The sequence below is a fragment of the Pipistrellus hanaki genome, assembly GCF_964339955.1.
Source record: "Pipistrellus hanaki genome assembly, chromosome: 1".
Classification (NCBI taxonomy): Eukaryota; Metazoa; Chordata; class Mammalia; order Chiroptera; family Vespertilionidae; genus Pipistrellus; species Pipistrellus hanaki.
The window spans coordinates 136,947,486-136,971,915 of NC_140503.1; positions in this window are offsets into that span (position 1 = coordinate 136,947,486).

Consider the following 24,430-nt stretch of genomic DNA (forward strand, 5'->3'; position numbering starts at 1 on the left):
AAAATAAACTAAAAATGGGTAAAAGACTTAAATGTAAGACAGGAAACCACAAAAATCTGAGAGAAAGCCAAAGGCAGCAAAATAGCAGACATTTGTTGTAGCAATATCTTTATATATCTTTATAATATCTCCTAGGGTGAACTAAGGAGGAAATAAACAAATGGGACTACATCAAAATAAAAAGCTACTGCACAGCAAAAGAAATCATCAACAACAAGAAAGCCCACTGCATAGGAGAACATATTTGCCAATGTTATCTCTGATAAGGGTTTAGTCTCCAACATTTACAGGGAACTCATACAACTTAACAAAAGGAAGATAAGCAATCCAATCAAAAAATGGGCAAAGTACCTACATAGGCGCTTTTCGAAGGAGGGCATACAGAAGGCCAAGAGACACATGAAAACATGCTCAAAGTCACTAATTATCTCAGAGTTGCAAATCAAAACAATGAGGTACCATCTCATACCTGTCAAAATGACTATCATAAAATCAACAAATGACAAGTGCTGGCAAGGATGCATAGAAAAAGGAACCCTTTTGCACTGTTGGTAAGAATGCAGACTGATACAGCCACTATGGAAACAGTATGGCATTTCCTCCAAAAATTAAAAATAGAACTTCCATTTGACCCTGTAATCCCACTTCTAGGAATATATCCCAAGAAACTAGAAACACTAATCAGAAAGGTTATATGCATCCCTATGTTCATAGCAGCACAATTTTCAATAGCTAAGATTTGGAAACAGCCTAAATGCCCATCAGCAGATGAATGGATTAGAAAACCGTAGTACATATACACAAAGATGAATGGATTAGAAAACCATAGTACCTATACACAATGGAATACTACACTGCTATGAAAAAGAAGGAATTCTTACCATTTGCAACAGCAGGGATGGAACTGGAGAGCATTATGCTAAGCAAAATAAGCCAGTCAGAGGAAGGTAAATATCACATTATCTCAATCTTTGTGGAATATAATAAATAGCATGAACTGATGAATAAAAATAGATCCAGAGAAGTATGGAACAGACTGTCCAACCTATGAGGGAAGGCTTAGATAAGGGGTGAGGTGGAGTAAGAGAGCAACCAAAGGACTTGTATGCATGCATATGAGCATAACCAATGGTCACAGACAATGGGGGGCTGAGGGCATGTGATACATATACACAATAGAAATTACTCCACCATAAAAATTAATGAAATCTTGCCATTTGTGAAAACATGGATAGACCTAAAGGGTATTATGCTAAGAGAAATAAGACAAACACAAATACCATGTGATTTTATTTATACGTGGAACTTTAAAAAATGAGCAAACAAAAGAAACAAATACATATGTACAGATAATAAATTGATGATTACTAGATGGAAAGAGGTGGGTGGAAATAAAGAACTTATACAACTTAACAAAATGAAGACAATCAATCTAATTAAAAAATGGGCAAAGAACAAAAATAGACACTTCTACCATTTGCAACTGTATGGTTTGACCTAGAGGATATTACGCTAAGACAAATAAGCCAGTCATCCTATATAATCAAAGGCTAATGTGCAAATGACTGAATGGTGGAATGACCGGTCACTATGATGCATACTGACCACCAGGGGTCAGACACTCAATGCAGGAGCTGCCCTCTGGTGGTCTGTGTGCTCTCACAGGAGGAGCACTGCTCAGCCAGAAGCTGGACTCACGGCTGGTGAGCACACTCAATGGGGGAAGCCACTCCCGCAACCTTGGTAATGCTAAGGATGTCTGACTGATGGTTTGGTGGGCCTAAGCTGTCAGTTGGACATCCCCCCAGGGCTCAGAGGGCACAGGCTAGGCTGAGCTCCCCCCCCCACAAGTGCATGAATTTCGTGCACCAGGCCTCTATTAGAAAGATAACTATCACATGATCTCACTCATATGCGGATTATATTGAACAAAATCAACTGAGGAACAAAATTGATTCAGAGACACAAAAGCATGGAACAGACTGATGCATCTCAGAGGGAAGGTGGGGGTAGAAAGAGGGGGGCTGGTGGAGAGACATTACTAGTAATGTGGAAACTTATATGCATATATGCATAGCCTATGGACACAGACAATTGTCTGGTGAAGGCTTGGGAGAGGTAGAGGTAGAGGTAGAGGGAGAGGTAGAAGTAGAGGGAGAGGTAGAGGTAGAGGTAGAGGTGGAGGTGGACGGGGTAAGTGGGGAAAAAATAACACAAAGGGACATTGGTAATACTTTAACAATAAAGGTATTTTTTTAAAAGAGCATAATGTTTAGGGATGCATACTTTGATAAAAATAATAAGAAAGAAACGAAACACAGAATCCAGCAGAGGGTTTTTATTCTAAGTCAGGCAGGCAGGGCAATGGGTTTTTTAAAAAGCACACAGAAGAGTTAATGATATAGCTAGTATCTTAAAACTTATTTAATGAATGTACCCTCATAAATTCATTAATGTTTGTATATTATACATTTGCAAAGTAAAGCATCATATATCAATAATATAATCATGGAAATCCATCATTTTTAATCACATTAAAATAATTATTAGAGAAAAGTGACTTATCAGAAATAACATGTTTGAGAGAGTATAAGTAGAAGATGGAAATGAGTTCAACTGTATGTTCATTAAAAAATAATGTTCTAATATATTAGTTCTGATATAAATAATCTGAAAGGTCAAGATGCTAAGAAATGCTCTCCTTATAAAAAGGGGAGACTTCACAGTGAACTAATCAAGGCTCCTCAAATTATGACAGGGATTGAGACCTTGACATAAATATGTTTTGACAGTAGTCAAGGGATTCATTTAAGAGCCTATGATTTAATCAACTGATACCAAAAAAAGAGTCACAACCCAAAATACTTTTACACAAGATGACACAAGCAAGTGAAAAATAAAGCAAGCAGTCCAGATAAGGCAGATGAAACAATGAGCACATTGCAAGATATCTAAATTAGGTTCTGAGGAAAGAAATCACCCAGAATTAATAAAGTAAGATAACCCAAGAAATGCAGAAAATTCCTTATGTACTTATGTAGAATTTTTAGCCTTATGATCCTGAAACTCAGTGTGGACACATAACCATTAGAAAGTATAGCAAGATTCCATTAGTCTATGGCACTGAGAAGTACAGAATTTAATGTACTTACTAAACACCACTATTATACTCAGTCATATTTGGAAACAACTATAAAATCAGTTTCAGAGGACTTGTAATAACCATGTTTTTTGCATACCAAAATACCTTATAATTTGTTTAGGTAAAATTAGAAACTACATTAGACATGTTTGAAAAATCTACAGAAATTTACATAAGATGTGAAAGATTTTAGAGCATCCTAAGATTTTACAATTCTCACTGAAAAAAATACAGTTTAAGATTCCTTAATAGGATTTATAAAGTTTATAACTACTCAAACATACTTCTCCTTTATAGCATTTTAGTCACCAGCCTTCAAAGGGAATGATGGCAAGAATATCTGTAAATTAATAAAGAAATATCATCCTATTTTAATCATGCACACACATTTAAATGCATTAATATTTGCACATGGACATGAGTACACATATTTCATATGTATTTGTGCTAATGAATGTATGTGCGTACACACAAAATCCTGTTGATCAAGCATCTATGGAGCATACTTAGCATAGGTACTATTACAACTTAGTATTTAGTGTTTTAAATAAGCAAGTTATATTTTACTAAGTAAAAAACAATTCTGAGTTAAGAGAGTGGAACAAATTTTCTGTTTCTCTGAGATCTTCTTCCTTTAAATCACCAGATCTAAAACCATTTGAAATAAAAAGAAATACACACCAAGTTAAAAACATCTGGTGAGCAGGCAGCTCTAAGTCAATTTAAGTCTGGAAAGATGATGGGCAAATAGAAACTCATATAGCAGACCCAAAGATGTACCAAAAGCCCATCGTGAGGAAACAAAAATAAATCAGATTTAATCACAAATTCCTCAATAGGTTCAGAGACTATCCTATTTGGAGATGAAGAAGGGGATTAAATCAAAGAGATGGACTATGGTGGCTAATTTTATATGTCAACCTGATTGGAGGTGGCGCCCACACATTTGGTCAAACATGAATCCCAGTGTGTCTGTAGGGTGCTCCTGGATGAAGTGAACATTGGATTCAGCAGTCTGAGTAAATCTGATGCCACTCCATGATGTAGGTGGGCTTCATCAATCAGTTGAAAGCCTGAATGAAACAAAAAGAAAGACCGTCCCTGAGTAAGAGAGAATCCCTCATGCCTTTCTGCCTTTAAATTTAGACATCGCTGTTTTTTCGGCCTTGGGACTCAAACCAAAATAGCAGCTCTTTAGGGGTCTTGAGCCTGCCAGCCTTTGAACTGGAACTAACCCATCAGCTTCTTGTGTTTTCAGCTTGGTGACTGCAGATCTTGGGACTTTTCATCTTCCATGATGACATAAGCCAATTCATTGTAATAATTATGTATCTTATCACACACATCTATAATAATAAAAGTGTAATATGCTAATTAGATCAGGGAGCTGAATGACCTTCCAGACAAAGCCAGGGCTGCAAGGGCCGAGGCAAGCTGCTATGGCTGCAAGGGCCGAGCCCCTTGCAGAATTTTGTGCAGTGGGCCTCTAGTATTTCTATAAACACACATCGTATTGGTCGTTTTTCTGGAAGAACCAGATTAACACATGTGTATATGAGTAGACTCCTAACAAGCAAAACTTACTCAAGTCTGTTGAATTACTTTATGAGGGTAACGAAGGTTTTCAGGATATGAAAATACCTGTCACTTAATAGATGACTTTCTTCAAACAGAAATAGATGTACCTCCTTTGTGAAGGCTGGCTTCCATGGGCTTTCCAAACTTGACTCCCCAAGCACTATTAGAAGTATCCTATGAAAAACTTGAACTACCTAAGAAGAAAATATAAAAATAAGCTTCTGTGTGTTTCACAAGAAACAAATGTGGTCCCCAGAAGATTACTTTATGATAAAGCTTAAAATTGACAAATCCAATATCCTGTTCATACCTTCCAAATGACATTTTATTTAATTGTTTTCATCAATAAGCAGATAATAATGGATATCTTAATATCCAATAAAAATCTATGACATGAAATATAAATATAAATCAGAAAACAAGCAAATAACTGAGAGATAAGGAGAATCACAGGAATGGAAAAATTCAAAACAATCTGCAATTTTCATTCTCAGTGATAGAAAAAACTTGTATGCCTGAGACAAAAACACAGTGCTTCTTATAACTATACTAGAGGCCCTGCTCACAAAATTCATGCGTGGGTATGGACCCTAAGCCAAGCCAGTGATCAGAGCCATCTTCCCCAGCTGCCAGCAGCCAGCCCCCCACCCCCTGCCACCACCTACCCAGGTTCCCAGTTTGCCATCAGGCAATTAGAGCCTAATGGCAAGACGGGAAGGACTGAGAGGTCAGCCAGGCCTGCCCACTCGTGGCCCCACCACCACTGTGGGTCGCCCTCTGTGTGGGGAGGCAACTGGCAGGGTGGGGGCCTTGGCCTAGTGCCACCAGCATCCCCCGCCATTCACCCCTGGGTCCTCATTTGCCATTAGGTGATGGGAACATGCTGGCTGGGGAAAGGGACCGAGAGGTGGTGAGTGCACTTCATAGTGACTGATTGAGTGGTCATTCTGGTCTTTCTGCCATTATGGTTGCTGGGCTTTAATTATATCGTATTCTGATAAAAAGCTTTTGATAATTAAATATTTAGAAGTTCTACTAAACTTCATAGAAAAATTGAAAAACATAGAACTCATCTAGAAATAGACCAAAAAAGAAAAAGTAGCACCAATATAAAGAAAGGAAACCAAAAGACCAATTCTAAAAACCCAACATCTGTATGATACTAGGGGTTTCAGAAAGAAAAACATACATATAAAGAGAGGGAATAAACTAAACAATCCAAAAATAAGGGAGAATCCCAACAATGAAAAAGTATTTCCTAGTCAAAAGGGCTCACTCTACCTACAATTAAAAAATAAGACTACACACTCCCACATTATGACACATCATTGGAAAAATTTGATAACAGCAAGGTCAATACTTATAGAAAAAATTCTAGTCTTACCTAAAAGATAAAAGTTAGAATATCTTTAGATTTCTCAATGGCTGCACTAGAAGTTAGAAAACATTGAATAAGTGATTTCATAACACTGAAGAAAAAAATTCTTAAAATTCTATTCCCAATTAGTCATGAAGGAACCACTATTTTTTATGAATTCAAGATAAATTTTATTTCTTATACATATTTTGACAAAAACTATCTGAGGATGTGCTTCACCAAATCAAGGGCATAAATTAAGAAATAAATATACAACCAACATTTAAAGAAACAAGATCCAGGAAAGAGACAAAGATGAGCTTTTTTAAATTTTTATCGTTGACACTATCACACATGCTGCCCCCCCCCCCTTTGTCCACCTCCACCCAGCCCCCACTCCCCTACTCCCTCTGGACATCACCACACTATCATCTGTGTCTAAGGTTATGCATATATATTGTTTGACTAATCCTTTAACCTTCTTTCAGCCAGGCCCCCATGTCACCTCCCCTCTAAGAGCTGTCAGTCTGTTCCATGTGTCCATACCTCTGTTTCTATTTTGTTCCCAAGACCAACTCTGCTCTATGTATGGGTTCCCAAATATAGATTAAGAGGACTCAATAAAAGAAATAAACAAAAAAAGAGAAAATAAAAACCCAAGATAATGGTGCAGCAAATTCTGTAATGATTACCATGGACAAAATGTAGAGGACAACTATTCTAAATTGTAATAAGATTTAATATCTTTGGCTAGATATACTGCAGGGCCTTGTACATATATGTGTGTTTCCTTTCAATTACAACTGAGAATAATAGTAAACATAAATAGCACTATAACTTTAATAACTTTTTGATTGGATTGTATCTAACTGACACTGAATTTCACTGCTTACCTTGAAACTTGGTGTTATTTTGTTAATCAGCTTCTTGGCAAGAGCATTCTTACCTCCATGGAATATATAAAAACTCTCAAATATGACAAAATATGACAAACTCTCCTATATATACAGACAATATCTTTGAAAGAATATAATAATCTGATATCATTCGTTGTCTCTAGAGAGGGAAATTGAGTGCCTGTAGGAATAGATTATGAAGCAGACTGATGTTATTATGCTTTTATCTTATTTTAAGTTCATCATAGATAGGCTTTATTCAAACTGAATAAAATAAAATACATTTTCTAAAGACATTATCAAGAAATGCAAATACATTTGAGCAGCAATTTTACTTCTAGGAACTTATTTTATATTTCAATGAGTATATAAAAGAATTTTGTTGCAATATTGTGCTAGAAGAATATTGAAAGGTATCTAAATGCTGATCATCATCAGACAAACAAAGAAATGATAGGTGGTAGAAAACACACTGGAGCCCACAAAAATGAAGAAACTGTTATTGATATAGTACATTTTCCAATATTCATTTAAACTGAAAGTAACAGTTAAAAAATCCCAATGTTACCAGTTGTGTAAAGAAGAAAAAATAATATTTTGCTTATACATAAAATACATGTAGAAATAATAGGAGATAATTGAACACATCAATTTCATCTATAGAATAAAAATGTTGATAAGAAGACATGAATGGTAATTTTTACTGTATTTCTTCTTATATCACTTAAATTTGAACACGGGCTTTTTAAACTGTATTTTTTTTATTTTTGACACTTTTATAGATGTCCCCATTTCCCCTACCTCTTTGCCAGCCTCCACCCAGACACTGCCCCCCTACCCCCTTCCCTCTGGCCATCATCACACTGTTGTCTGTTACTATGGGTTATATGTATGCTTTTTGGTTAATCCTTTCAACTGCTTTCATTTAGTCTTCCCAACACTCCTCCCCTCTGATGACTGTCAGTCCATTCTGTGTATTCCTGGCTCTTTTTCTATTTGGTTCATCTGTTTAGTTTGTTCATTAAATTCCACATAAAAGTGAGATCATATAATATTTGTTTTCCTTTGACTGGCTTATTTCACTCAGGATAATAATCTCCAGGTCCATGAATGCTGTAGCAAAGGGTATATTGATTATATATATTGATTTCAAAGAAGAAAAGAGGGACAGAGAGATAGAAATATCAATAACTAGATAGAATCATTGATTGGCTGTCACCTGCACGCTCCCTACTGGGAATCAAACCAGCAAACTGGGTATGTGCCCTTGGCTGGAATTGAACCCAGAACCTTTCAGTCCGCACACTGACACTGTATCCACCGGGCCAAACCTGCTAGGGCCACATTTGCATGTTGTTGTTTTTTTATTGCTTAAAGTATTACATATGTTTCCTTTTTCCCCCATCAACCCTTACCCGGCCACTCTCATCCCTATGACAAGCCCCCACTTCCCCTATGTCCATGTCTATTGGTTAGTTATGCTAATATGCATACATATAAGAGTTCCGTCTTTTTTATGACCACCTAGTATTCCATAGTGTAAAGGTACCATAACTTTTTACGTACTCATCTACTGATGGGTACATGAACTATTGTAAATAATGCTGCTGTGAGTATAGGGGTGCATATATTCTTTCAAATTGGTGTTTTGGAGGTTTTAGCATATGTTTTCTAGAAGTGGAATCACTAGTTCAAAAGGCAGTTCCATTTTTAACTTTTTGAGGAAACTCCATACTGTTTTCCATAGTGACTGCACCAGTTTGCATTCCCACCAGCAGTGCATCAGGGTTTCCTTTTCTCCACATCCTAGCCAGAACTTGTTTATTTATTGAAGGAGTCCACTCTGGCAGTTATGACTTGATAAATCATTGTAGTTTTAATTTGCAGTTCTCTGATGATTAGTGACATTGAGCATTTTTTTTCATGTCTATTGACCATCTGTATGTCCTCTTTGGAGAAGTACCTATTCAGGTCCTTTGCCCATTTTTTAAATTAAATTGTTTGTCTTCCAGATATTGACTTGTACAAGTTCTTCATATATTGTGGGAATTATCTCCTTAACAGATGTACCACTGGCAAATATGTTCTCCTTTATAGCGGGTTCCCTTTTCATTTTGTTGATGGTTTCTTTTGCTCGCAGAAGCTTTTTTATTTTGATGCAGTCTTATTTATTTATTTGTTGGTTGGTTGGTTGGTTTTTGGTTCCTTTGCCCTAGAACATGTATCAGCAAAAATATTGCCATGAGGGAGGTCTGCGATTTTACTGCCTATGTTTTCTTGTAGGATTTTTATGGTTTTGTTATTTCCATTTGAGTCTTTATCTATTTTGAGATTATTATTATGTATGGTGTAAGTTGTTGGTCTAATTTCATTTTTTGCATGTACCTGTTCAGTTTTCCAAACTCTACTGAATAGATTGTCTTTACTCCACTGTATGCTCTTGCCTCCATTGTCAAATATTAATTGACCATAAAGGTATGGGTTTATTTCTGGAGTCTCTGTTCTGTTCCATTGATCTAAATGCCTGTTATTATGCCAGTACCAAGCTATTTTTATTACAGTGGCCTTGTATTACAACTAATGAAATTGAAGCAGTAAGAAAAAAAAAATAACCTCCTAGCAAACTAAATGCCTGGGCCAGATGCCTTCACATGCAAACATTCAAGAAGAATTAATACCTATCCTTCTCAATCTATTCAAAAAAACAAAACAAAAACAAAAAACAATCAAGGGGAGGTAAGACTTCCAAGCTTTCCTTATGAGGCCAGCATTATCCCAATTCTAAAACTAGAAAAATACAATATGAAGAAAAAAATTAAAAATAAAATAAGTAAAAGAAAAAAAATTATAGGCTAATATCCCTGATAACATAGATGCTAATACCCTTCACAAAATACTAGCAAACTGGATCCAGCAATACATGAGAAAGATCACACATGATGATTTATTCTAGGGTGTAAGGCTGGTATACTATTTGCAAGTCAATAAATATGATACATCACATAAACAAAATGAAAGATGAAAATTACATGATCTTATCAATAGATACAGAAAAAGCATTTGATAAAATGCAGCACCCATTTATGATAAAAACTCTCTGCACTGTGGGAATAAAAGAATCAGACCTCAACATAACAAAGGCCATATATGAAAAACCTACAGCCTTCATCATACTCAATGGGTAAAACCTAAAAGCTTTTGTCTTAATATCAGGAACAAGACAGGGATGTGTGCTCTCACCACTGTTTTTTTCATATAGTCATGGGAGTCCTAGCCACAGCAATCAGATAAGAAGAAATAAAACCCATTCAAACTGGAAAGGAGGAAGTAAGACATTATTCACAGATGACATGATATTGTATATAAAAAACCCTAAAGAATCCACCAAAAAACTACTAGATCTAGCCGAAACCAGTTTGGCTCAGTGGTAGAGCATCGGTCTGCAGACTGAAAGGTCCCCGGTTTGATTCCGGTCAAGGGCATATACATTGGTTGGGGGCACATCCCCGGTGGGGGATGTGCAGGAGGCAGCTGGTCAATGTTTCTCTCTCATTGATATTTCTAGCTCTCTATCCCTCTCCCTTCCTCTCTGTGGAATATCAATAGAAATATATTTTAAAAAATAACCTCTAAAAAAACAACAAAAAAAACCACTACTAGATCTAACAAATGAATTTAGCAAAGTATCAGGATACAAAATTAATATTCAAAAACTGGTGGCATTATTATATACCAATAATTAACTATCAGGAAAGGAGATTAAGAATTAAGAAAATAATCCCATTTATTATTGTAATAACAACAATATAAAAAAATAATGTACCTAGCAATACAGTATATTTGCCCAAAGAGGTAAAAGACCCATACTTGGAAAACTATAGGACATTAAAGAAAAAAATTGAGGAAGATACAAATAAGTAGAAGCATACACCATTACCATGGATAGTAAGAATTGACATCATTAAAATGTCCATACTATTCAATGCAATTCTTATTAAAATACTAATGGCATATTTTACAGATCTAGACAATATTCCAAAAATTTATATGGAATGAAAAAAAAAAAAGCCCCCGAATAGTCTCAGCAATCCTGAGAAAGAAAAGCAAAGTTGGAGACCTCACAATTACTGATTCCAATATGTGGGTGTTGCACACATTAAAAAATGTTTTGCTTTATAAGAAGTAGTAAATAAATGAAAAATAATTGAAAAATCAAATGAACAGTGATCTAAGAAGAATGGAATTTACATAGATAAGTGTTCGGAGACAAAGTGGTATTTAAAATTATTTTGAAGGAGGAAGTTCTTCTATAAGAATGTCTATCTGAAAGAAAGGGAGAAGATATTCAAAATTAACACTTTTAGGCAGAGAAAATATATAAGTAAATATATGGAGATTGAGAACCATGGAGCATATTAACAGTGTGTATTTCTGGATGATTAAAGAATTGAAAATATATGAGGCTAAAAGTTCATTTCACAAATATAGTATTGAGTTCTTGGGATGGCCATGTGGATGATCTCTAAATAAATAAAAGTTTATAAGACTAAAAGTGACCCTTAATGAGAATTTCATAAATTGCATTGTTTAGAGTCATTCAATTTTGTTTAGTGTTTTTAAATGCAGTCTGTTTTATATAAGGTTTTGTTGGACTATTATTGATCTCTTACTTATTGATTAATTTACTTTAATTATAGCTACTGTATCTGTATCTTTAATGTGGTGTCTTGGTTGAAGTTGATTAAGAAACAGCATGGATTTTCACATGTGCATGCATAATTCTGTGTATGCATGTCATAAAAATAAAAATCAGGACACATTAAATTTGTCAAAACCTTTGAAAAAAGTGTGGCGGTGACAGTGAGCACCAAATATATTCCTGTGACTTTTGACATCTGTACTCCCCTTGATAGTACTTTATAATATATAATAAGACCTGTCCCATGGACTATGAACAAAGTTTACCAAAACAACATAAATATTTTAAGTTATGAAATGTCTTTTAGAAATGTAAGGATTAAATTAATTGCTATAGTTTTTAAATAATTCTAAAACATATATAGTGATATCTGCAAAAGCAAAAAAAAGAGTTGATGATAATATAAAATAAGCAATATAAGAAGGGTCTTTCATATTATTTCTAAACCAGTTTCTAACTTACCCCATATTAATTCACTATTAACTATTTTGAAAATACTGGGCATAAGAATAAATAAAAATCTGCTTCTATCTTTAGAGAGGGCACACATAGACTGAAAATGAAGGGATGAAAAAAGATATTTCATGCTAACAGAAACAGAAAAAAAAATGAAAGTAAACTGGGATATCAGACAAAATGGACTTAAAAAGACTTTGAGGGGCATCAAGACAATGGCAGTATAGGAGGACACTGAGCTCACTCTTTCTAGAGAGCAAACTCAAATATACACACACACACATATATATAGGGTATTCCCAAAAAATATATACACATATTTTTGATAGCTCAATTGATGTTTCTTTCTTTTCAGATTTAATGCATTGGAATTAATAATTATTCAAAGTGTATATACACAGTTTTGTGGGGGCACTGTAGATATCAAGTACTCATGTGACAAAACTGAAGGCTGAGTGAACAGCTTCTGAACAACAAATAAGACAATATCCTGAATAGAGAGGCTGGAAAGCAACTGGAGCTTTCTGAGTGCTGTAAGAACTCTCTGCCCAGAGGAGTTACCAGTGCCACTGTTCATATTCCCCTCTAATTCAGTAGGATGAGGGAGACCTATTGAGGTGTTTTGGCTAAACTGCAATCACTGCCTGCGTGTTTGTAGCTATATTGCCCAAAACCTTTGCTTTCTATTAAAAAAGAGCAAGCAGGAACAACAGGGCATCAGCACATGCCCTTAACCTCTTTGCTAACAGCCACTTTGGCCAGGCAAGCCAGTGTCCATGGTTCCATAGTGCCTGTTATGGCATCCCAAAATTCTCTGACACATAAAGCCTACACAGAAGCTACTTCTACATGGGACCACATCCTGTACAACCAATGAGACTATATAGAGAAAATTGAAGAGCTGTTGGAGCTCTCCAGAATTTCAGGAATTCTCCGGGTTAAGAGTTTCTGGTGAGTCTCATTGTTCTCACACCCAATGTGGGTGAGAACTCTACCCAGATGCTCCAGCAAGGTGTTTCCAGACTTATTTCAGAAGCACATTTAAGCACCAAACAACATGGGAGCAAGCAGATCAAGAGGGTTTTGCTTCAGACATCTGGCCTCCCCACCTGGAGCAGGTCTGTCTTGGTATGGACACCTTAGGCACCTGCTCAGCTCTTACTTTAATGGCCTGCCAAAATCACCGGGTACACACAGTTTGTACAGAGACCGCTTCCACATAAGGCCACTTTTTTCAAGGCTGAATGGATTAAAAACATGACCCATATACATGTTGTTTACAAGAAACTCAACTTCAGATCAAAGTACATATGCAGACTGAAAGTGAATGAATGGAAAAAGATATTTTATGCAACGAGAAATAAACATCAAGCTGGGGAAACAATATTCATATCAGCAAAATAGGCTGTAAAAATTAATCTCAGAGGGAAGGCGGGGGTAGGCGGGTGCATGGGAAGAGATCAGCCAAAGAAGTTGTATGCATATATGCATAACCCGTGGACACAGACAATAAGGGATTGAAGGCCTGGGGCTGGAAGCAGGGTACAAACTAAAGGTCTCAATGGGAGAAAAGGGGAACATATGTAATACTTTCAGCAATAAAGCTTTTAAAAAAAGACAAAGAAGTACAATCCAAGAAGATAATAAAACAACTATAAATATCTATGTACTCAACATGGGAATACCTAAATATATAAAACAATTATTAATGGAGATAAAAGGGAAAAATTCAACACAAGAGTAGAAGATTTTTCATACTTCACTCACATCAATAGATAAATCAACCAGACTGAAATTTAATAAGGAAATGATGGTCTTAAATGTCATATTAGACCAAATCTATTTAATAAATATTTTGATAACATTTCAACCTAAAACTGCAAAATACACATTTTTTTCAAGTGCACATGAAACATCCTCCAGGATAGATCAAATATTAAGCAACAAATCAAGCCTCCTTAAGTTCAAGAAGATTGAAATCACATCAAGAATCTATTACTATCATAATGGCATGAAATTAGAAATCAGCTGCAGAAAGAAATCTGGAAATAACACAAATACATGGAGACTAAACAATATGCAACTAAATAACCAATATATCAGAAAGAAAACCAAATAGAAAATCCAAGCCTATTTTGCAACAAATGCAAATTAAACAAACAAACAAACAAACAAAAATCTTTTCATCCCAAAGGTGGCTCATTTGTTTAGAGTGTTGTATTGTCAAAAAATGTTGTTCATTCAATTCCTGGTCAGGGTAAATGTATAGGTTGTGAATTCAACCCCTATTTGGGGGAATATGAGAGGCAACTGATTGATGTCTCTTTCTCTCTACTTCTCTCTCTCTTCCAAATCAATAAAACATATCCTCAGCTGAAGAGTAAAAAAAGAAAGAAAAAAAGAAAAGAAAAAGAAACTTTTCAAAGTTAATGGGATGGCCTGGCTGGCATGGGTCAGTGGTTGAGCATCAACCTATGAACCAAGATGTCACGGTTTGATTCCCAGTCAGGGTAGATGCCTGGGTTGCAGGCTCAATTCCCAGTGGAGGGTGTGCAGAAGGAAGCTAATCATTAATGTTTCTATCTTTTTCTCCTTCTCCCTTTCTCTCTGAAGTCAATAAAATATGTATTTTTAAAATTTTAATGGGATGAATTAAAGCAGTTCTAAGAAGAAGTTCATAACTATACAGGCCCACTTCTGGGAAGAAGAAAATCTCAAATAATCTAACTCAACCCCTAAAGAAACTAGAGAAAAAGGATAAAATATAGGAGACAAAGTAGGATTTTTTTTAAAAAGAAAAGATCAAAAATGAAGTGCTGATTATTTGAAAAGATAAATAAAATTACCACAACTTTAGCCAAACCATCAAGAAAAAAAGAGCAGGAGCCTAAATAAATAAAATGATATATGAAAGAAGAGTAATTACAACTGACACCACAAAAATAGAAAGGATAATTAAGGAATGCTATGAATAATTTCATGTCAACAAATTAGATAGTCAAGAAGAAATGAACAATTTTAAAAGTATATAATCTATCAAGGTTAAGTAAAAATAAAAATAATAATAATAATAATAATAATAATAATAATACATCTAAGCACACTGATTTCTAGTGAAAAAGTTGAAGCAATAATCACAAAACTACCAACAAATAAAAGTTCTGAGCCAGATGCCTTCACAGGTGAATTCTACCAAATATTGTAACAATAATAGCTATTCTTCTTGAACTATTTCAGCAAATTGAAGAGAAAGAAACACTTTCAAACTCATGTCATGTATCCAGCATTACTCTGATAAAGGCATTACAGAAGAAATGTAGGTTAATACCCTTGATATAAATAGATTTAAAAATTTTCAACAAAATATAAGCAAACTGAATATAAAATTTATTATAAGAATTGTGTATATTTCTAAGTGGGATTCATCATAGAGAAGAAAAAATGCTTCAAAATTCATAAAAGAATCAATGTGATGCTTCACATTGACAATATATAGATAACAATCATATAGCATGAAAGATTCAGAAAATGTATTTCAAAAAATTCAGCATCTTTTTGTAATAAAAACTCCCAACAAAGTGGGTAACATAATAAAAGCTAGATATGCCAACCAAAAGTTAAGATCACACTACTGGTGAAAAGTTGAAAGTATTTTTCTAAGATTAGAAAAAATAGAAGGATGTCCACTATCACTTCTATTCAAAATATTGTTTGAATTCCTTGCCATAACAATCAAACAATAAAATGAAATAAAGGCATCCAAAACAGAAAGGAAGAAGTAACTCTTATTATTTGCAGATTACATAATACTATATAAAGAAAACCCTAAATACCCCACCCAAAGCACAACTATTGATAGAACTAATAAATTCAGTACATTTGCAGGGCACAGAATCATTATATAAAAACTTACTGCATTTCTATACACCAATAACAAATGATTAGAAGGAAAAATTAATTAAACAATACCATTAGCAATAGCATCAAGAAACACAATGTACCTAGAAATAAGCTTAACCAAAGAGGTGAAAGACCTATATTCTAAAAACTATAGGACTTTTTACATAGCAAAGGAAACCATCAACAAAAGGAAAAAACAACCTACTGAATAAAAAAATATATTCACCAATAATACATCCCATAAGGAGTTAATATCATAAACCTATAACTTATACCATTTAATGCCAAAAAAGGGATCAATTCAATTAAAAAAAATGGGCAGAAACCAATGGGCAGACTTTTATCCAATGAGGAAATACAAATGGTCAAAGACATATGAAAATATGTTCAACTTCACTAGGGAAAATGAAAAATCAAAGCCAGAAGGATATATCACCCAACACCGGTCAGAATATCTATCCTCAATAAATCAGCACACAAATTCTGGTGAGGCTCCTAACCATCATACACTGAGATAGGATTATAAAATAGTACAGTCACTATGAAAAACAGTATGGATATTCCTAAAAAATTAGAAATATGGCAGTTAGGCTATGACCAGGTAGTTCAGTTGGTTAGACCTATATCCTGATGCGACAAAGTTGCAGGTTCCATCTTTGGTCAGAGTACACACAAGAAGCACAAATCTCTCTCTCTCTCTCTCTCTCTCTCTCTCTCTCTCTCTCTCTCTCTCTCTCTCTCTCTCTCATCTCCCCCCCCCTCAAAACACACACACACACACACACACACACACACAAAATAGATTAAAAACATTTCTAATAAAATAAATTACAACTGTCACATGATCCAGCAAGCCCACTTCTGGGTATTTATCCAAAGAAAACAAAAACACTAATTCAAAAAGGTATATGCACCCCTATGTTTACTGTATCCTTATTAGTAATAGCCAATATAGGGAGGCAACCTAAGTGTTTGTGAACAGATGATGAAGGGTAAAGAAGTGGTGTGTGTGTGTGTGTGTGTGTGTGTGTGTGTGTGCTATAATATACTCCTTTCTACACTCCAGTTTGCAAGGAGCATTCAAATTCTGTAGTGAATCCAATAAAAATTAATTCATAATGAAATATTATTCAGCAATATAAAGGAATAAAATTGTGCCATTTGTGACAACATGGATGGATCTAGAGGAGGTTATGGTAAGTGAAATAAGTCTGAGAAAGAAAATATGGTATGACTTCACTGAAATGTGAAAGCTATGAAAACAAAACAAAAGAGAAATAAACCCATAGATATAGGGAAGAAGTGGGGTTGTAGGGATGAGAATCTTAAAAGTGTAAAATTATTCCTAATGTGTGATAAATTAATGTTTGAAAAATAGTTACATAAAAAGTTTTCAATAATTTATAAATTTATAAATAAATCCATATGGACAAATACTATATCATTCCATAATAATTCATAGAGATGAGAAAAAAGGATGAGTCATTTCTCATAAATGTTATGAGCTTTAGTAATGTTTCTATTGCTTAAAATTCCATAAGTATGAAAGTATATATCTTAAAATGGTTGAAAATCCCCTTCTTGGACATATATGAGAGAATATTTCTTTTTAAAAATGTACTGTAAATGATCACTATTAAAAAAAAGGATAGATGATAATGAGAGTATTAAAATATACACATTGTAAGAAAACAAAATTGAAAATGAACAAAAATATCCAATCTAAGATTGGTGGAAAATTTGTTTTACTCCAGAAGAAAGAACGAATGAAAATATGTTCATTCCTTTTTTCGGAATACACATTCACCATCCTATCATCCCCAGTCAGTACATAATTCCCAGGGTATTTAAAATGAGGGGCATGCACTAGGCTACATCGTGTAATCCAAACAGCATTTGATTCTACCTCAGATCAACTCTCATCAGTAACGTAACTCACTCTCCTTGTGTCCTCATCATAATACTCAGCAAGGGGAAATCTTGTCAGCATGTGTTTTTTTGCCCTTTGCTGGCAGCTGTCAGATTTGTACTCATGTAGCGGCAGCAGCACATTATTTTACCCATGGAAAGGAACAGCGCATCCCTGACACTGCAAGATCTGACCCACTGCTTCAATTAGCATTTTTGAACAGAATGGAATCTGAAATGATAGCCAATCTACTATACTCCTTTCTACATTCCAGTTTTCAGGGAGCATGCAAATTCTGTAGTGAATCCAATAAAAATTAATTCTGAAATATGACCTTAGGTATCTTGTATGATTTTGAAGATATTTGTAAATAGAAATATTATTTTAACAGATTCTGAATTAAGGCAGAAAATTAAATTTTCTTGAATATAATGAGTTAATTTTTTTTTTCGTCTTAAAAAGATGTTCATAAGTTGTCAAGTTCAAATACCTCCTAAAATGGCCTATCACTTTACATCGTGGCCTCCACTGTACAAGGAGTCAGTAAAGTCAAGATGTGGAGCCTGCTAAGTTCAGGTATTTGTCACTGGATTGTAGTCTTGTGTCTATAAAATGTGGCACACATCATGTTATTCTGCACTTTGATAGAAGAGAAGGTCAAATGGCTTTGACTTTGGAAGACTTGACCATTTATTTTCATCACTCTGCCCCAAAGGCAGTGATCTGAATTGGCAGGCTTCTCAGTGCCTTGATGATGAGATCTGAACAACCAGGTTTTCTCCCTCCCAATTGATTGCAAGTTGACAAAAGCAAACCACAGCAGCCTAAACTCTGGGTAATCTTTTCTCTCAGTCAAGATCCTTTCAATTTGCAGAGTTTCTTACAGCAAACAAGGACACTTCATAGGATGCAAGAACAGATGAAAGAGAAGGGTAATGATAGTGATCTCATTAGGATGGCGACATTAGTGGGGGAGCAATTATAAAAGAAATTGACTAGGCTTTACTGGCATCAGGAGGGGGCATTCTGAGGACCCCTCCTGCTCCAGGGTTTGTGTTAATATTCCTCCTCTGCTGTGCTCCCATGTGTTCGGTTTGCATCCCTTGAAGGCATTTAGCATTTCTGCCAGATCCAAGTACAACATAAATATCTTGGAGGGTCGGTTGCTGCTGTCTACAGTTTTCTGTTCAGACCTGTACTCTTCCGGGGAAACCTTTCCCTTGACATTTTTATGTTTTTCTCTGAGAAGGAGTATAAACAAAGGAGTGTTTCCCTCTGGTGACATATAATGAATGAGCCCCGTGTCTAGTAGCGTTTTTATTGTATGGTATATTTTAATTCATGGAATATGGTTTAAGGTTTGTTTATGCAAAAGTGTGTACTTGTCAACTATGAACTTCTATAGTCCATATTTTAAATTAAATTTTATATGAAATATTTAGGTTTACAGGAAAATTTGCAGATACTACAGAAATTTTCCATCTACTCCACACATCCAGTTTCTGTTATTGAAAACATGTGAGCAATGTACCATAATAATATGAGAACTCGGGAATGAGTGTGGATCCTTTATTCTTTCTAATATCTGTATTTTATTCTTATTTACTATGTTTCTACATCATGTCCTTTCCCCCTCCCCAGGATCCCTAGGACAGCACGTTACATTTATGTAGTTGTCATGTCTTTTTATGCTGCTCCTCAGTGTGACAGTGTCTTACTTGTCTGGTTTTGGTGAGTCAGACAGTTTTGAAGAGGGCTGGTCAGGCATTTTGTAGACTGTCACTTACATGGAGCTCTCTGATGTCTTTCTCATGATTACACTGGGCTAAAGTCTTTGGAGAGGAAGACCACAGAGATAAAGAGGCATTGTTAACACAACATATCAAGGGTGCATACTGTCAACATGACTTATCACTGTTGGTGTTGACCTTGATCTCCAGGCTGAGGCAGTGCTCTCCACTGTAAAAGCATTCTTTTTCTTTTTCTTTTTCTTTTTCTTTTTCTTTTTCTTTTTCTACCTTTCAATACTCTATTTTTTTAAAAGAAAGTCAATAAGAACAGCCTATGCTTAAGAAATAGAGCATTTTATTTCACCTCCTTAAACTACATGGATTATTTAGAAAGCTGTATAGACTTGTCTATTTCTGCTATTTACATATTTACTTGTTGATGTCAGTCTGGACTTATGAACACTTATGTTATTTTGTGGGTTATCATATAATATTACTTTATTCTGTTGTTCAAATTATTTCAGTATTGAACAATGAGAGATTCTTCAGGCTACTCCTATGTCCCTTGGCACACTCTATTTTTTTTTGTTTTGTTTTTTAAACACTTCCTGTATTCTGGTATGAGAAGATGCTCCAGGCTCATCCTATGCACTCCCTTTCCCTGTCCTAGGGTCAGCCATTTCTGTAAGCACACCTAATTCTTTGCTTAGAGAGTGGTATTAGAAACCAAGATCTGGGCACAGGGTATGTTCATTGCCACTGGGCCCCTTGTTACTTCCAGTTCTTGTCAGCTAGCAAAGCAAAGAGATGTATATGTATATTATATGTACAAATATGTATATATATTATTTAAATTTAATTAAAATATTTATAGATATTTATTATCCATTGGTGTTTTTATGGAGTAAAATATAAATTCAAATTGATGTTCCCAACTCTATAGTCTATCAACAAGAAACTAAATATATGCATCAAAAATAAAATATTTAAGCATTTAATCAAGGAGTTGAATGACTTATTAAAACTGAAAACTGTAAACACTTAATTGAAACAGACACAAATAATGAAAAATATATTCTGTGCTCATGGATTGAAAATAATTTATATTGTGAAAATGTCTATATTACCCAAAACAGTCTATAAATTCTATGCAATTCCTATTAAGCTTCCAAAGACATTTTTTACAGAAACAGAACAAATAATTCTAAAATTTGTAAAGAATTACAAAAGACACCAAATAGCCAAATATATATTGAGAAAAAACAACAAAGCTGGATGCATCATACAACCTAATTTCAAACTATACAAGTCTATAATAATCAAACAGTATGGTACTAGCATAAAATCAGTACACAGAGATTAATGGAACAGAAAAGAAAGCCCATAAATAATTCCATTCCTATAAGGTTTATTAATTTATATTTAAGAATTTAAGAATATACAATAGAGAAAAGACAGTCCCTTCAATAAATGGTGTTCAGAAACTGGACAGTCCAATAGAAAAGAATTAAATTGAACCCCTATTAAAAGATACACAAAAAAAACCTCAAAGTGAATTAAAGACTTAAAATGCAAGACCAAGAAGCATAAAACTCCTTGAAGAAAATATAGGTGGTAAGCTCCTTGACACAGGTCTTGGTGAAGACTTTAAAAAAAAGAAAATGATGCCAAAAAGCAACAAAAGCAAAAATTGACAAATGGAACTACATTGAATTAAAAAGATTTTGCACAGTAGAAGGAATAATCAAGAAAATGAAAAAGTTGCCCTAGCTGGTTTTGCTCAGTGGATAGAGCATTGGCCTGTGAACTAAAAGGTTTTAGGTTTGATTCCGGTCAAGGGCATATGCCTGGGTTGTGAGTTCAAACCCCAGTGTGGGTCTTGCAGGAGGAAGCCGATCCATGATTTTCTTTTATCATGGATGTTTCTACCTCTCCCTCTTCCTTTCTCTCTGAAATCAATAAAAAAATTAAAATAAAAGAAAATGAAAAAGCAACCTACTGGCTGGAGAAAATATTTACAAATAGTATCTGGTATGGGGTTAATATCCAAACTATGTAAAAACTCAGTAGCAAAAATCAATTTGATTAAAAAATTGACACAGAAACTGGAGAGAAAACTTTTTCAAATACAACAGAGGTACATGAAAGGTATATGAAAACATGCTCAAACATTAGTAATCATAAAAATGCAAATAAAACACATTGAAAGATCACCTTACACCTGTTAGAATGACTATTAGCAACAGGTCAAGAAATAACAAGTGTTGGCAGAGAGGTGGAGAAAACAGAACCCTTGAAAATGTCAATTGTTGAAGCCACTATGAAAAACAGTAGGGAGGTTCCATAAAAAAAATTAAAAATAGAACTATCATATGACCAAGTAATTTCACTTCTGGCTATTTACCTGAAGAAAATGAAAAACACTAACTCTAAAAGACATAAGCACCACAATGATCACTACAGCATTATTTACAGTACCCAAGATAAAGAAACAATGTGTTAATAGATGGATGAATGAATAAAGAAAATGTGATATATATATATATATATATATATATATATATATATACACACACATATATATATATATATATGAACAAAATATTCAGCTATTTTAAAAAGGAATGGAATTTTGTCATTTGTGATAACATTGATGGCCCTTGAGGGCATTATGTTAATTGAAATAAGTCTGACAGAAAGACAAACACTACATGATCTCACTTATCTGTGGAATTATAGAAAAGGCCAAAACCACACCCAAGTTTCTAGAAACACAGAACCAGAGTGGTGGTTGCCAGAAGTGGGTAGGGGTGATGTGGAAAAAATTAGTACAGGGGGTCAAAAGTTTCAAACTGCTAGTTATAAAATAAATTACTTATGAATGCATAGCATGGTAAGTAGAGTTAATACTAACTATATTGCATATATTAATTATACTAAGAGAATAGTTATTAAAAGTTCTCATTCCCAGAAAATATTTTAATATTTATTACTGATTTTTACAAGCAGGAAGGGAGATGGATAGAGAACTAGAAACATTAATAAGAGAGAAACATTGATCAGCTGCCTCCTGCACACCCCCCACTGGGGATGTGCCGGCAACCAAGGCACATGCCCCTGACCAGAAATGAACCTGGGACTTCTCAGTCCACAGTCCAGAAAATATTTTTATAGCTCCATCCACTGAGCCAAACTAGAAAATATTTTTATAGCTATGTAAGGTGAGAGATATTAAATTTATTGTAACCATTTTACCAATGCATACAAATATCAAATCACTATGTTGTACACCTGAAAGCATTATATTATGTCAATTATACCTCAACAAGAGTTAAAATTTAATTATAAAAAACATTTTCAAACAACAAAAAGCACCACAAAATATCAACAGTGATTATCTTAGTGGCACTTGCTGGAGATTTTTATTTTCTTTATATTTCTCTAAAGCTTATAAATAATTTTAAGGTAAGCATTTGTTATTTTTAAGTCATCCAAAAGCAATTAAACTATCTTCTATGATGGTAAAAAAGAAACCAAATATAAAGAATTGGCAGTTTAAAGGGATAAAGAAAGATATTAATACCAATGCTAATAAAAAAAAGTGTAAGTATGCATAGCAATTACAGAAAAGCATACTTTAGAATAAAAATGATTATCGGAAAAGAGTGGGACAATAAATTGTCACAGAGGGGTCACAGAAGAGACAGCACTTCTAAACAGGCATGCAGCCAGCAACAGAGCACAGACCCACATGAGGCCAAAACTGTTAGAGGTGAAGGGAACTGACACATAAGCTGCTATAGCTGTGCATATGCTCTATAATAGTCTCCCAAAGTGACTCACAAGTACTAGCAGCATACTTGGTCTGGGATGTCCTTAATATATATAACTAATAATATCAGAACATTTGTTTTTCTTTAATATTACTCAAAAAGATAACATAGTTACTGGGACTTTCAAGTATAATTTCTTTTTTATTGATTTACATTTTTTATTGATTTCAGATAAGAAGGATAAGGTAGAGAGAGATAGAAACATCAATGATGAGAGAGAATCATTAGTCAGATACCTGCTACATAATCCCTACTGGGGATTGAGTCTGCAACTCCAGCACGTGCCCCAACCTGGAAAGGAACCATGACCTCAAAGGTTGTCCTTCAACCACCAAGCCACATCAGCCAGGCATGGAGTATAACTTCTCACCAAAGTTCTCCTTTACAGCAAATGAAGAGACACCTGTGTATTTTACTACAAGCTGTGTTATGGGACGTGGAACCCGGGTCACAGAGTCAGGCCCACGAGGAGGAAGTCCCATAGGAACATTTACAGGCCAGGCCTCCCCTAGACTCTGCTGGTGACTGCAGGACCCTGTGTTTGTTAGTGAGGACAATTCTCAGTGGAGAGGGGAGGGTGGGACACTGGCTTCTCTGAGCATCAGTGCAGGTGGGACTTGGTCCCGAGTCTCCCACTGACACAGTGCCCCAGGGGCAGGCAGGAGCAAGCCACCTGCCTTCACTGTCAGCACCTCAGAGCAGGCCCAAGAGTGTGGCAGGAATTTGCTTATACCCCAGATCAGAGCTATACCTGATGTGTGACACTGTAAGCTTACAGTGTGCAGTGTAATGATGTGATATGTGTGCAGATTGCAGAGTGGTTCCCACTTAAGTTAGTTAGCACATCCGTTGCCTCACATATGACCACTTTGCGGTGGTGAGCAGTTAAAGCTCTGCTCTCTTAGCAACATCCAAATGCACACGCTGTCA